The sequence below is a fragment of the Patagioenas fasciata genome, chromosome 9 (assembly GCF_037038585.1).
Source record: "Patagioenas fasciata isolate bPatFas1 chromosome 9, bPatFas1.hap1, whole genome shotgun sequence".
Taxonomy (NCBI): Eukaryota; Metazoa; Chordata; class Aves; order Columbiformes; family Columbidae; genus Patagioenas; species Patagioenas fasciata.
The window spans coordinates 12,931,753-12,946,488 of NC_092528.1; positions in this window are offsets into that span (position 1 = coordinate 12,931,753).

The window sequence follows — 14,736 nt, forward strand, 5'->3', positions numbered from 1 at the left end:
ATGGAAAGGGAGACATAAGACTCCTTGTACCCACAACTTTCTTTGTTCCTTGATAAATGAGCCTTGGAAAAGCCACCTACTATTCGTAGGTTAATCGCAGGTTGAAACTAGAGGAGTTCTTGGCCCAGCTATGGCTCAGGCCGTTACCTCCTTTGGAGCCTGTGCCAGCTTACTGCTAGTTTGGTTAAGGGGTTGAGTGCATCTGTTGCAGAGGCCCAGCAGTGCTGTTCTCCTGCCACACAAAGAGACTTCAATGTTACCAGGTTCCTGTCTGATGAGAGTTCAGTAAGCACCACTTTGACTATATGTGCACCATAGGCATCAAAAGCCAGTGAAAGCTTCCAGATGAACTCAAGGAGGTCTGGTAATATCAGACAAAATACCCAAAGTACTCACACTGTGCCAAAAGAAAAAAAAAAAAAATTGGCTGAAGAAAGAAGAGAAAAGCAAAAGTCATCTTGTGCTGGCTGAAGTTACAATTGATTGTCCAATTTCTTAAAAACAAAATTATCCTAAGCTATACTATTTAATATTTACACAATCAAAGTTAATTTCTCAGTTCCAGTGCTGCTCATCTATTGCTTTATTTTTCATACAGGTAACTAGGGATGCAAGATATTTATCAATGGCTCCATGCCTGTGTATACCATCAGAGTGAAGATTAGAAGCACTGATGTGTGTTGTTTCTCTCTCTCTCTGTTTTTTGGGGTTTTTTTAATAAGTGTCTGAAGTGTTCCTGTGAAAGCTTTTAATGTAACTGGGTCACAAAGAATGAAAGCTGTCCTTAGGCAGCCTTTGAACAGGCACAAATATGTTTTCCTCCTCATTTCTCTTTTTTCAGCAGAATAGAAAACATAAACCCCTTTCTGTAAGCAGTGTTTCATTTTTAACAGGCTTTACAACTCCTCAGAAACCATAAACAGTGCCGAATGTAATGCAAATAGTCTTCAATACACACACTCTACAGAAACTCTCATGTAATAATAAATGATTTGAACTGAGTGAACACTTGCATACCTGGATGAGGCAACAGGGAGAAGACCTTCTCTTCCGTTGCTCTTGGCCAAGAAAATAGGTTTTACAGCTCACTCTTATCAGCAAAAAGACCAAATAACCATTTGGTTATTAGGCAAGATGATGTTTTCCCAAAATCCAGTTTACTTCATTGCTAAGCAACACTGAATTGTGTTTTCAGAGACAACTCTACATCCATCACCAATGCCAAGCATCAAGATCTCAAAGATTACGTATAAGGTAGAGACTTGCATGCAATGCATGCCCTTCTCTCTGCTACACAAACTACGTGCTCTTCTCAGTACAGTTTTAATGAAAATCATGAGTACGGCTCTTATTCAGCCAAGCACTTAAGCTTAAGTGTTCACCATAAAAGCACCTCTCTTGACTTCTTCAGGATTATTCGTATGCCTGCCTTTGGCGTTTAAGCACTTAGTTGAACAAAAGCCTATAGCATTATCTAATAAAAATAACTAAATATATTAGACACATACAAAATTTGTGATCACCAATCCTGTGGAGCCCATTTTGTAGAATAGATCTGATTTATAGTATAAAACAGGATGGAGGTTTCTACTGTTATATAATCTGAATCAAAATAAAGAGACTGAGGAGTTACAGAGTCACTGACTGGCTGAGGTTGGCAGAGAGGAGGTCATCTTATCCAGCAGAGTCACCTATAGCAGGCTGCTCAGGAACATGGGTATACTCGTTATTTTAAAAGCATCTGTGAATACTAGCAACATCTTCAAGATAAATACATTTGTATGTATATATATATATAAGATTCCTGATAGCACTGAAGTCAAAGCAAAGGCTCACAGGAGATGCAGTAGTAGACTTCGCTGAATAAACTCTCCCAAGTCTCTAATCCGACAACATCTGATGACCTTAAGATCATAAATCATCTTGGCCTAAAGACTTGACAGTGCTCTTTTTATGAAACAATGTTTCCTGCAAGAGGACAAAATCTTCTCTCAGTTTAATCTGTATACCTCTGTTTCAGAAAGATCGTGGGGACATGACAGAAGACAGAATTCTGAAGAAAATAGAAAAAGTTGTGCAATATTTTTTTAAGCAAACTGATTTTTTTGTCTGTTGAAAACTATACATTTTAAAATTAATTATTGTACCATAACAATTCTACAGTACCTGAAAAGTTATTGTATGCAGCAGAATCATTCTATACCTGTATCATGGAAGGAAGAAGTGTGCTTTATACAGAAACAACCCTTTGAAGGTATTATCTGACACAGTACATCACCATGACTGTTGATAGGGATTTTGGAATAGAGACAGTCTGTTGTCACAAGAGCAGGAATGCCACCGCAGGTTGTAAAGTTGACAGATCAATATGGGATCTGACACAGATGGTGTTTGTACCTTCAGTGTTTGACTCAAAGTCACGGTCAACAGAACCCGTGGGCAGAGCTGGGCTCTTCCCAAAAACTAAGCAGTTAGAAGAATTATGGGAGTGGAAATATTCATTTCTAGACTATACATGCTCTCCAGGTTCCCTACATCAGGTGTTTCTATACAGAGATGGAGTAAGCTACTACTGAAAAAAAAAACAAAAAAACAAAAAAAAATCTATATGCTACACAGTTCCTGTAAAGTTTCTGTGAAAATAAGCTTTGATGGTAGGTTCAACATACGTGCTTTCCTTTTTGTTCCCTCTTCCAAGTGGAAATAAGCCTGATATGTGGAACTGTATTTGAATTTCTGGTTCATGCTGACAGAAAGAGAGAAGTATTAAAGTAAAAATCACTCTTTAAACTTCCTGGGTTTCCACACTTCTCCCTTGTTTAAGATACTAATGGATAAGGTACATCTTGTCTGGAAGAACAGCAAGGATTGATCAGTGTCCAGAATGTGTTCTCAGGCAAAGAAGAAAAAATCTGGAGTAACTCCACTAAAAATCAAACAGTGTTCTGGTGTATATGACCAGCATATCGCTCATAAAACCTTTCCCTGGGAAGAATCAGCATTTCGCAGTTTCAGCTCAGTCACTGTAACTTCCCTTACCTACTCATCCAGACAACTTTTTTATTCCTTCTACAAGGATGTTCAGTTAGAGCCTGTGGATACGTGTACATAACAGCCATAAAAATCACAAATACATTTGTAATCCCTGAGTGAACAGAGTTAGTCACAATGTTCATGTTCTGTACAATTCTTCTATGTGTTAAGCAACAGAAGCAATTGTTTTCTTTCCAACTGCACCTGTAACACAGTCACCACATTTACCCTTGAAAATGTCTGCCTGAAAACTCCACATCTCCCAGGGTTAAAGAGCTGAGGGTTTTGCTGGTTGGTTGGTTTGTTTGTTTGTTTGTTTGTTTTCCCCAGATCAAAATGTTTTTAACATAAAGGGTTCAGAGGTTTTCTTTGAGCTACCCTGATGGCTGCAGCCATGCACAGGGTCAGCCACCAACAAAATAACCTGCTGTAATGGTGAACTTTCTGCTATTTCCCCTCCAATGCAGAATAAATGTTCTTTCCTCACTCTGTGGAGTGTTCGATTTCCCACAGAATGGTTTATTTCTGCAGAATTCTCCAGGCACACAGATCATTCTGTTCTGGTGAGCTCTGTACGTCTTATTCATGGTAATTACGCTCACATCTTTGATCTCAGATGAGATCTCTTGTGCATATTTTGTTCTATTTATGTCTTTGATCTTGTTACTTGTTTTTCCCCTTTTTTTCCAGTCGCCTGTCTTTTCGTTTGAAAGACATTCATCCTACATCACTTTAAAGACAAAAGGTGAAACACTGCTGCATGCATCCTGAGTAACCTTGCAGAATATACAGTCGTACCAAGCAATTTTTTGAGCAGCGTGCATCTGTTTGTCTCCTAGTTTCAACGAGCAGCAGCCCATCATGCTGCTGATGTCAAGAACACACCTAGGCAGCTGAAAGCAATATGTGGCACTGAGAACAGTATATTAAAGAAAAAAAAAAAAGCCTAGTTATTGTGATGACCGCCGTGACAGCAGATTGCCCTGACAGAGAGGAGACGTGCGGGACCCACTAGTGTGCCTGAAAAAATCTGCTCTCCATGGCAACAGGCGAGTGGTGGGGGGAGCGCGGCAGGAGCCCTGCGCCCAGCGAGGGGGGGACACCCCGTCCTGCCACCTCCCCACTGCCAGGCTGCGCAGCTGTGGCTGTGATAGAAAGCTTCAGCCTCCAAAGCTCCTTTACAGTACACTTGCCCCACAACAGGCACTTACAAATAAATCAAAGGGAGCAATATATTTGCAGCTTCTCAGGTGCTTGTATTGTCAATACAAAAATACTAAAAGCGTTACGGTTGCCCCACCGGCATCCTGCACGGTGCTGGCTGTGGCTTAGCAAGGAGCTCTGCAGTGGGCTCATAAGCGTGTGCCAGCTCTGGCACCTGAAGTCAATCGGATTTGGATTTATGGTTGAGAGTAAAAATGCAATACTGTTTTGCTAAAGCTGGTTCTTCACAAGCTATCAAAGCAGAACAGAAGAGTAAAATTTCCAGGGCTCAGAATCGCTATAGTAAGATGACCTACATTTACTACTGTGTTTCATGGGGATTAAGCTGAAGGGCTAGAGGGATCTTCAGTTGTGAGAGAAGCAGCATTGGTAGGTAAGAGCTACATAAAACAACAGCCTCAAACCCCACAAACACATCTGGACTGTGACACAATTGGCATTTCTCCTTCTCTTCCACTGTGCTGGCTTGGCTGAAATGGCAGAGGACTGACAGAGCAGATATATGTGTCAAAACCATGAGGAGTGTCCTCTGCTCTCCTTTGTCACCTCACAGACAAAATCTTATATCAATAATAAATACAGAATCATCGCAGGAGGCTACAGGGCTGGCTAAGGATGAATGACAGTTTCCATCTGATAATTTATATAGATTAATCAACACTTTTGTGCTAGAATTTCTCAAGCTATGGGAAACATGTGGATGAAGGGCGGAAGAGTTCATCGGGATAGTTGTTTCTAAATGCCAAAGCCTATTTACCAAATCTCAGTGCAAGTCTCAAGCAGTCACGTATGTTCATACTATGTTCTAGCACTGAAAAACTCCTAAATCCCTGTTCAGCTTCCTCTGAAGCACGTGAAAGTTATGATAAAGCTACAATGTTATGATAACATAAAGCTACTAGAGCCATAGTCTCTGCTAGCAATGTACGTGCAATTAATTTCTTTGAGATCTCAATTACCTCTCTGCTCATCCTGTCGTGAAAGCGGAGTTATTATCTCAGCAGGGAATATAGGATCACATTGCTTACTTTGCACAGGTTCCTCTCCATGTGACTAATCCTTCACCCGTGGATATAAATGTGCAGGTTTTAGTTGCTAAAAGCCCTGTGAAAACAGCAGACAGAAACTATTATATAACTCCCAGGTCATTCCTAATCCAATACAGGTGTCACAAAAAGTATAAGTAAAATCTGTTTTTCTGTTTTTGTAATTATGCATAAACAGGAATTCATTAAAAGATGAAGATGGTGGACAAAAGTTTCATTAGGATAGAGCTAAGAAAATATGCTGTTGTTGGGATATTACTATTTTGTAAAAGAGAAGACAGAAGCTTCAGGTGATTTCAGTCTCTATATGATTGCCTTAAATCCAGCAATACAGAGCAAGCGCAGGTTTGCTTTGTACTGGAACTCATCTGACCTCCTCAGAAGCAGTGCTCATATTTTCTCTCACCTTCAAACCAGAAATCTCACTTTCTTATTGTGGATAAGCATTTTCTGGGCTGCTCTCTTTTTTTTTTTTTTTTTTTTTTTTCTTTTTAAAGCAGAAGCATTGAATACTTTGCAATCAACACCTTTCTGCTGGCAGGATCCCTCCCCTGGCAACTGATGTGCCTTCTCAACCTGAGCTGCAAATTGTGCAGCAATTATATCATTCGTTGCCTTTGATGATGTGCAGACATCCCAGGTCTTTTGCAACCCAGCACAATAGGGGAAAATCAATTCTGTTTAAACTTAAGATAAAGGGAAAGGAAGCTCCACCTCTGTAATCCCTTTTAAAAAATAATTCTATGGCATGGGAGCCTGTAAGTGCTTGTTTGATTTAAAATTTAAAAAAAAAAATAACAAAGATGTCTTAAATACCTCCATACATGCTCTTCTATGATCCAAATAATATAGTTTACACAACCACATTTCAGAAACTGGTTCATGTGCTCAGTCATTGCTTGGCCAGACAGATTTTCCTAAATCCAGCCCTCTTGCCCCATTTTAATCACTAAATCATCAAAAATAAATGGGACAAATGGGATCTCCAGACATCTAAACTGGGACCCCTGTGCCCCAGCAGGATCACACTCCTGGCAGACATTTGCTGACCTTTTCTCAAGACGATCTGCAATGCCCCACAAAGTGCTGTTTTAATACCGCTACCGACCCCTCTCCCCTCAGTACAGACTCCTGCCATTTTTTGTATGTGAAGAACAACACACTCTTTCAGTCAAACTTATTTTAACTTTTAATCATTGTCAGGGAATATATAGACACTCATATTGAAATACAGATTTGTCTGCATAATATAGATGAACCTATATTCTATATTAATCTATATATTCACTTATAAAATCTAGGTTAACACACTGCCGTAACTTGCAAGTATTTCAGCGTGATTTTAGACCTTTACCATAATAGAATATTACCAAGAAACTGTACTCATTCAAATGAGAAAGAAAATTTAAGTGAAGCAGCTATTTTTTTTCTGCCCAGGAAGAGTTGTGGTCATTTCAGACAAGATGAAAAAACTTTGATCTTCTCAATACGAAATTTTTTTACTTTTTCTCTTTTGCAGAAATATTCAGTCAAAACATTTTGGCTGCAACAAAAGGGGTTAACCACTGTTAATACCTTTCAACAGCAAAGGTTTACATCATGATCATTTCTACACTAGGCAAATTTCATGTCTTAGAAAAGTATCTTGATTTCAGATTGAATACAATAGTTCAGCACTATAATTATCCCCCCCCTTTCCTTCTCTTATGGAAATAAAATTCATAATTCTTCCTGTCATTTTTACATATTATACTCATGTCATCAAGAGTTTTAAAGTTTTTTTTTTTTCTTTTTTAAGGTAGTTACTGGTGGTATAATAAAAGAGAGAAAATTAATTTCCTGTAGTTTGAATCAAAGTGCCCCAGTGTCTCAAGATGCAATGTTATAGTAACACTGTAGAGTTAATGGAATATTAAAATCTGTCAGTTGAGCTTCTCACGGAAAAATAGTTCATCGTCTGAGGATTGAGAGCATGATGGTAAAGGAGGTATGTAAATCACCAATTAACTACTCAGAATTAAAATGCAAGAGGACCTGTCCTTTCTGCTTACAGAAATGAGAGCTGTATCGTAACAATCAAAAACTCCTTCTAATTTTTAGGTAAATAACAATTACTGAATCCTTTTAAATATCATATGGCAATAACAGTGTTCCAAGCACAAACAGTTTTTCCGTGCCTTTGCTGGGGTGATTAAAATGTTGAAGGCATCACAGCAAGTCCCCGAGCTCCTTGACAGCTGTCATTGCTATTGAACACAACTATAACAGCCAGAGAGAGCTTTATTGGTAAACTGTTCTGCGTTGCCACAAAGGCAATCTCACCATTTCACACAGGCATCTGTTGCCATACTTTGGAGCTTTATTCCTTCCCTCTCAGACGGAGCCAGTGATTTGGTGCCATGTGCAATTTCTCCTTCTTTATCAATACCATTTGGTGAGGCTTGTGCCACCAGGGCTTGGAAGGTTTTGTTTCCAGGAAAATGAGCAAGGAAAATACATTTTTTCCGAGTATCATGGTCTCTTTTCTGCACTAGTCACCTGCAACAATAGAGCTGAGGGCTTTTCAATAGGGAGTGGTGTGACTTCAGTGTTTAAATATAAATGCATAGAGTTCTTATGAGAAGTGCTGTACCCTTTCGATTTACATCTTTTTTATGGTAGGGGGAGGAGAAAGCTTCACCTCAATGAGCTGTAGCTTCAACAAAGACAGCTCCGACGGCCCCCACGTCTGGCTGTGCACAACCACATGGCCACTGCAGCACCAGCGCCTCTGCCAACGGCAGCTCCTCTTCCTCACTCCTCCAGCTGCGCTGCCCATCATGCCCCAGCACTCCAACACCTTTCATCCTCACAAATGATGCCTCTGGGTGGAGGGAAGCACATTTTCTCTATTTTCTGTATTTTACTGACAGCAAACTAAGGCAGAGCGAAATATCTCTTAAAATCACCACAGCTGTCTGTGAGAGTGGAGAGTGGGGTGATGCCTTCAATGTTTCAATCACCCCAAATCCTCTGTTTCCTGGTGGGGCATTCCTGACCTCCCTGCCAGCCTGCCCCAGCATCTCACCAGTGTCCTGGGCAGGCCAGACCTCAGAAATGCCCCCGTGCTGGGCAACTCTGTACTACATGCCCTACCACACTGAGCCACCTTCTGCGGGTCCCCACGTCCTCCACAGCTACATCCCCAGTACACAGCAGTGGCTCCCTAGATGTTTTCAACACCTACCCCAGGTACATTTAACACCTCTTCCTTCCTTCCCCACAGCTCCTCCACACTGGGAGAGCCACGCAGCTATAGCAGGGAGGTACCTGCAGAAGGTACCTTCGGGTGGTAGAGGGGACACAGTGCCCCAAGGAGGCTGTGACAAGAGCTGCACTGAATATTCTGGCCAGAGAAGAAGTGATGAAGCCCAGATGTTTCAAAACCGCTTGGATGTTTGTGCTGTATGCTCCTGGAATGATAAGCAGGTTGTAGGGCACAGGTTGCATCCAACAGCTAACAGCGGCAGTACTCCTTGGCTTCCCCCGCTCAGTGGAAAATGGGAAATCAGGAAAGAGCGATGTCAGTCACAAAGACAATATCTAAAATGTGTATACATCTTTGGGTGCTGAAAGCAGTTAATAGCAACCTGTATTTATACAGCTCAAATAACCCAAAAAGAAATCTTAAGAACAGCATGATTTGGACAGACATAAAAGTCATTTTTATTCTCTCTGTTCGGATAATGCACTCCTTCAAATATCTTTGCACAAAGTAATAAGCAATTCTCTTTGCTGAAGAAATCCTCGCCGAACAACATTTTTAAGCTGGAGAATTATGACACCTTTTCTATGTTCTGCACCTTTAAATCTGTCAGGCTACTACTATCCATTTTAGACTCATTGTGTTCATTCATGTGTGCAGACACACGCATTGTGTCACGGAGACTGTAGCATGTTCTTGCCTGTTTACTGTTTTTAAATATAAAAGTTATTTGGACTGAAATGATCTATTTATTCTTTATTGAAATATGTAAAGCTTTATCCACCACTGCAATGCATCCGTGTTTGAGGTGCAGCGTGAGAGCTGCTCAGTGGCACAAAGGAGAACTTGAACTAGAGCTGGTTAGAAAATAGATTTTCTGTCCTGCGAAATAGTCCAGGATTTCTTCTTTGTTGTCACTGTTTTGAATCAGGACAAAAAGCTACATTTCTAAGTGTTTTCACATGGTGCCATTCTAGAGGAGGAAAATTATTTTTTGTTGGATATATCTTCATTTTTATGTAAAATGCACATTTGAAACCAAAGGCATTTTACAGCCACACATTTGCACTTCAGAATAACAAAACCCTGATTCCCACTATGTTCTCACTCCCTTTTTCTTTGTCAAATCCCCATTTTGTGAAGAAGAGCTATTTTGTCAAAGCACTATTTTCTATATAGGAGATGTTTTTTTCAAAAGAGAAAAAAAGACCAGATTCAGGTAAAAAGAGTCTCTAAAGAGTTAAAATTGTCTATTCACACAATTAAAATGCAAGCACAGGGCCTTAACATTCACTCTTCCCTAATTGCCAAGTGCAGCCCGCAACTTCTTACAACCTGCAAGAGGTATCTCCATGTTTTATGTCCTCCCAAGAGATCCTCTAGCCCTGACTTTCAGATCTATTCATTTTACTGTTACGAAGCATCATCTTAAATTTCAGACTATCTCAAAAAGCTCTAGGAAATCCAACACTGTTCCGAAGACTCAGCCCCATATTGGGTTAAAAAAAAAGTGAACAGAAGTACTGTTGCATGAAACTAAATGGCTAGCAAGTGGTCTAAATAAAGCATTGCTATCTGATGCCTGAAAACAGATTTGACTGAAAAGGTATGCTTTCAGACTAAGAAAGCAGAAAAAACTAATTAGACAAGAAGCAACCGTGAACAAACATGTTAGCAGAATCAATAACTGGAACTGATCAGCTATTTCTTTAATTGTGCCAGCTGGGCTCTAGCGATGTGCTTAGAGGAGCATAATTACTCGTTTCGGTTGTACAGCAGAGTTCTTTTTCTTCTCCTATCCTTTTATTCACCCTCCTTTCTTTTCTTTTTGCGTTAGGAGCTGGTCATATGCCATTAAAGAAAGAAAAACAGGGTTGAGAAATTAGTGGAAAATGGGCCATCCTCATACGTAAGATGATATTATATGAATAATTAGAAATAGAGCTGAACAGTTATGCCAAGTGTGACCTAATAAGAAAGTGAGCCATCAAGGAAATGTAACTAATTTCTTAATGCAAAAGTACATTGTGTGTGCTGTGTGCGAAGCAGCACTGTAAAATAAAATAAAATTAAATTAAATTAAATAAGGACTATTCTCTTTCATATTTTGACATGCGTACCAGGGATTGTTCTAATTTGTAAGGCTGTGACTGATGCGGACACAGAGTTCTGCTACTAAAGCACTGAAGTCCACGCTGTACAGCTGCCTGCTACTGTTAGAAAGAAACCAGGACAGACATAAAATAAAGCACAGAAAGGAGAGGGAAAGCAGAGAGGAAAGAGAGAAGGAGCTCACTGATTAATTACCAAACCAAAAAAAAAAACCAACCCACCCTTCCTTGACTGATGTTTACCCGTCTTTAATTGACAGCAAAACAAAAGGATTTAATAACTTCAAGGCTCTTATGGGCAGCTCCATGGAAAATCCATAGAGGTGCAGAGGAAGCTTGGCTTTTTTGATCTATAGCAATAGCTAAATGGGTCTCCATTAGAGCAATGGTTACCCTAAAAAGTGAAATTTAAAAAGTGAAATATACATTTAATCAGATACAGGCTAATATATCAAAAGGGTTGGCCTATCCCAACAAGAGGCCTGATTCAAAACACATTGACGTGAGTAGAAAAAAGATTCATGCCCCACAAAAGCTTAAGCTCAGAAACTTGTCCAAAGCTGATCTAAACCCTTTATACAGTTGAAAGCCTCAGAAAACCAAGACTGGTCCTATTTTCTGCTTGCAGGCAGGTCACCTCCCCATCATGGAACAGTCCTAATTGGTGACATGACCCAGCGAAGCCCAGTGCTGTGCGGGGACAGGGGACATGGGGCGGCTCAGCTGCTCGGCAGGGCTCTGCAGGCAGCTCCCACTGGCATCCACCACCCCCCGCTGCGGCATCTCCTCCACACCCACCGCTGCTGCTTTCCTCCTCTTTCCCGTGCACCTCCTCTGAAGCTGTAAACTGCACCCCTAAAAGGAAAACCCCTTCAGGAGTGCAGTGGGAAGCTGAAGAGAACTAGAAAGAAGTAGAAAAGAAGTGTGAGGCTTTGGACAGAGAGGTAAGGACACTGGTAGCAGCCAGCAGCCTTAACCCACAACCTCCACAGGCCAGAAGGCAAATCAGGGCTATTTTCCCAGCAAAGCCATGGAAGGATGCTGCACATCAGGGTCCCTACAGCTGGGGTTCATCCTCAAAAGCCATCAGAATGCATACAAGTGTCAGCAGTCCAGGGCTGGCTTGTGTATGCCAAAAAGACTTGCATAGATTGGTGTTTTATCTGAGGCAGTATTTCCTAATTTCATTTTTCTAGCTACAGTGATTTAGCTTTATCGTGTGGCACGTATGTGTTTTGATATGGAAAAGAAACTTTTGTGAGGCGATATTCAAAAGGGTCTGCATTTCTGTGGGCAGTTACTTCTGGCAGACGTCAGTTCTTTACAGAGAGGACTAGCAGGATTTAGAGCTAATTAGTGAAATTATAAAACAAAAAGGTATTCTTTAACAATGAAAGATTCTTAAATCAAGATCAGTCAATCATCCTGACAAGGAAAATAATTTAAGATTACTCGGTGAGACAATAAAAATGCATTACATTGGGTTAAGTCCCAACAACGTTCATGTTACCTTTTAACGTAAGAGTCTGTATAGGCACTTAGCATTATATAATACACATAAAATACTACCACGGAAGGTCTCAGTTTCATCCTTCAGTCTTTCCAAAAGTATTTAAGTTTCTGATCACTCAAATTGTTGCTGATTATTCATCACTAGCACTTTTTCAGACAGGAGATGCTAAATTAGCTACTTACTATGGATGATATTCACTACGCTGCTGAGCACAGCCACAGAGCAAGCCTCACAGATGCAGTGGATGATAACGCACCTGTGCTCATCCTAGGTACGATGAGCTCCGTTTTGGCACCAAACAGACCAGCACAAAAAGTGGTCATGGGGCTGGGATGAGGAAGAATTAAAGTATCAGTTATTACCAACAGCTATCAACCCTAATACAGGTGATACAGGGCAATGTTCCAAGGGCTTCATCTTCAAAACTCCTGATTATGCCAAAACAAACTCAGAAGGGAGAAATTTGCCCCAAATTAAATCAAGGCATTCATTAGATTTCACCAGAACCCATTTTTACACTAGCAACTGTCCTGGTTTGGCTGTCCATCCCTAGACCAAGCTAAAGCCCATTTCCACAAACATTTTAAGGGATGTCAGGAGAGCAGAGCTATGCCCAGAATTGCCTGAGCTCCAGGAAGACCCCATGCTTCCACTGACACACATGGGCCCTGGTGAGGTGTCCCAGGCAAGAGAGGACATTGACAAGCTCAGAGCAGCCTGGAGGAGGATGTTTAGGCACACAGGGAAAAGGAGATAAATTATTTCTCACTCGTCCCTTTCAGCAAAGGTTCCTCTTCACTCTTGGCATGTGGGAGCTGACTTTACATGCAGGGAGGAGATGCCCTTGGGCAGGAGGAGTCCCCAGGAAGCCTCATGCGAGGTGACAGGCAAGTGGGATGCTGGTCCCTGGGTCCATGTCCCAGGAGAGCAGATCAGCTGACCACTGCTACAATGCTTCTGCAGAAAAGTGACACTGAAGGGTCTTGATCATGTAGTATCACTTTAACTTTGCATGAGTCAAAATTTCCTCTTTGACTTCATATCATTGCTGTTTGTATTGCCATTGTCCTTCGAGGTTTCGGCTGAAGTCGGGTCCCCACTGTGCCACGCACTGTACCAGCATGTGGTTAGGCACAGCCCCTCTTCCCGAGGGTTTCCAGTCTAACTGCGCTGGACAGACCAAATTAACCTCATTCCTACTTTCCAAGCAGGAAGCTGTGACATAGAAGGATTTCAACAGGAGCTGGGAACCTAAATGTTTACTAAAATATGACTTTCAAGCTTTCTAGGTCTCAGAAGCAGAATTACACTCTCCTTCTCCCACTGTGAAAATACAGCCTGACTTTGGGGTGACCTTCAGAGCCCGAGACACAAAGGAGCATTTGGCCATCGAGAGCATGAAACCCAGCCCTGGTCACACAGTCTCTCTAACAACCTGACAGGCTTTTACATCGCTAAATGCCAAGGCGAGCATTTACTTTGAAAGGAAAAACATTTTAAAAAACAGAACAGCTCTGAGAACTGTTAAGCAAAGCTGTCATCAGTAAATTATTCCTTTCTGCTGGTACTTTTTTTTTTCCCCTCCTGTAGTATGATCTGAGAGCTAAGTACAGCAGTCAATATGTAGTAATCAGGCTAATGATTGTCTAATAGCTAAACTAGGAGAGTGACTCTTAATCATGCAATATGATGCCAATAGTCTAGCACCGAAATCCAGACATGAAGCAAAACTCTTTGATTACACTTCAGGTTTTAAAGACCTAATTAACTTTTATATGACTTCTTGATTTTTAAAATATCTTAAGTGAACTGAGTGTAACATCAAAACTCAATAGAAAGTGGCAAATGTGTTTCTTTGACATATCACTTGCTAGGTCTATACAGAAGGTAGACCTCTGTACAAAACAGTTAAAATTATGGAACCCACAAACATATATAATGTTACAAAACTTTTGATATTTGTATTAATTTTCTATAAAACTAAACTCCCTAATAAATATAACTTAAATGGTCTTGCAGAAATACAATCCATTAAGCACTCTGTAATGTACTCCAGGACCATCTTACTATAAACTCTAAGTGAATTTGTCCAGTTGAAGTTCAGAGAAATGGTAAAGGAAAGAAAAAAAATAAAGAAAGTAAAATATAGACAATATAAAACATGGACAAAAAGACAAATGAGCCTCTGCAATTTCCATTCTGTGCACTAGTATATTTGATTAGTCATGTACCAGTTCTATCCTTCATATTAGGAAAGAGCTTCCATTAAATTAGAGTGATTTCAAATCCTTTATTACAAATCTGTTGAACTACTTCTAATGAAATAGGAATACAGAGGTTCTAATTTTAAAACAACAAAATCCCAAAATCTACTTTGCTGAAATTACTGACAATGGAACAGAGGAACCGTCTGGCCTCAAATAAGATTATAGTTCCCTATGCTGAAAAAAAAAAGGTATAACTATCCTACCAGAGAGTTACTTGCAGTCTGGATGAACTTGCAATCTTTCTGCCAGAGAAGCAGCTCAGAAGCCAAGCGGAGTTCACCATAGTAAAAAAGAAATA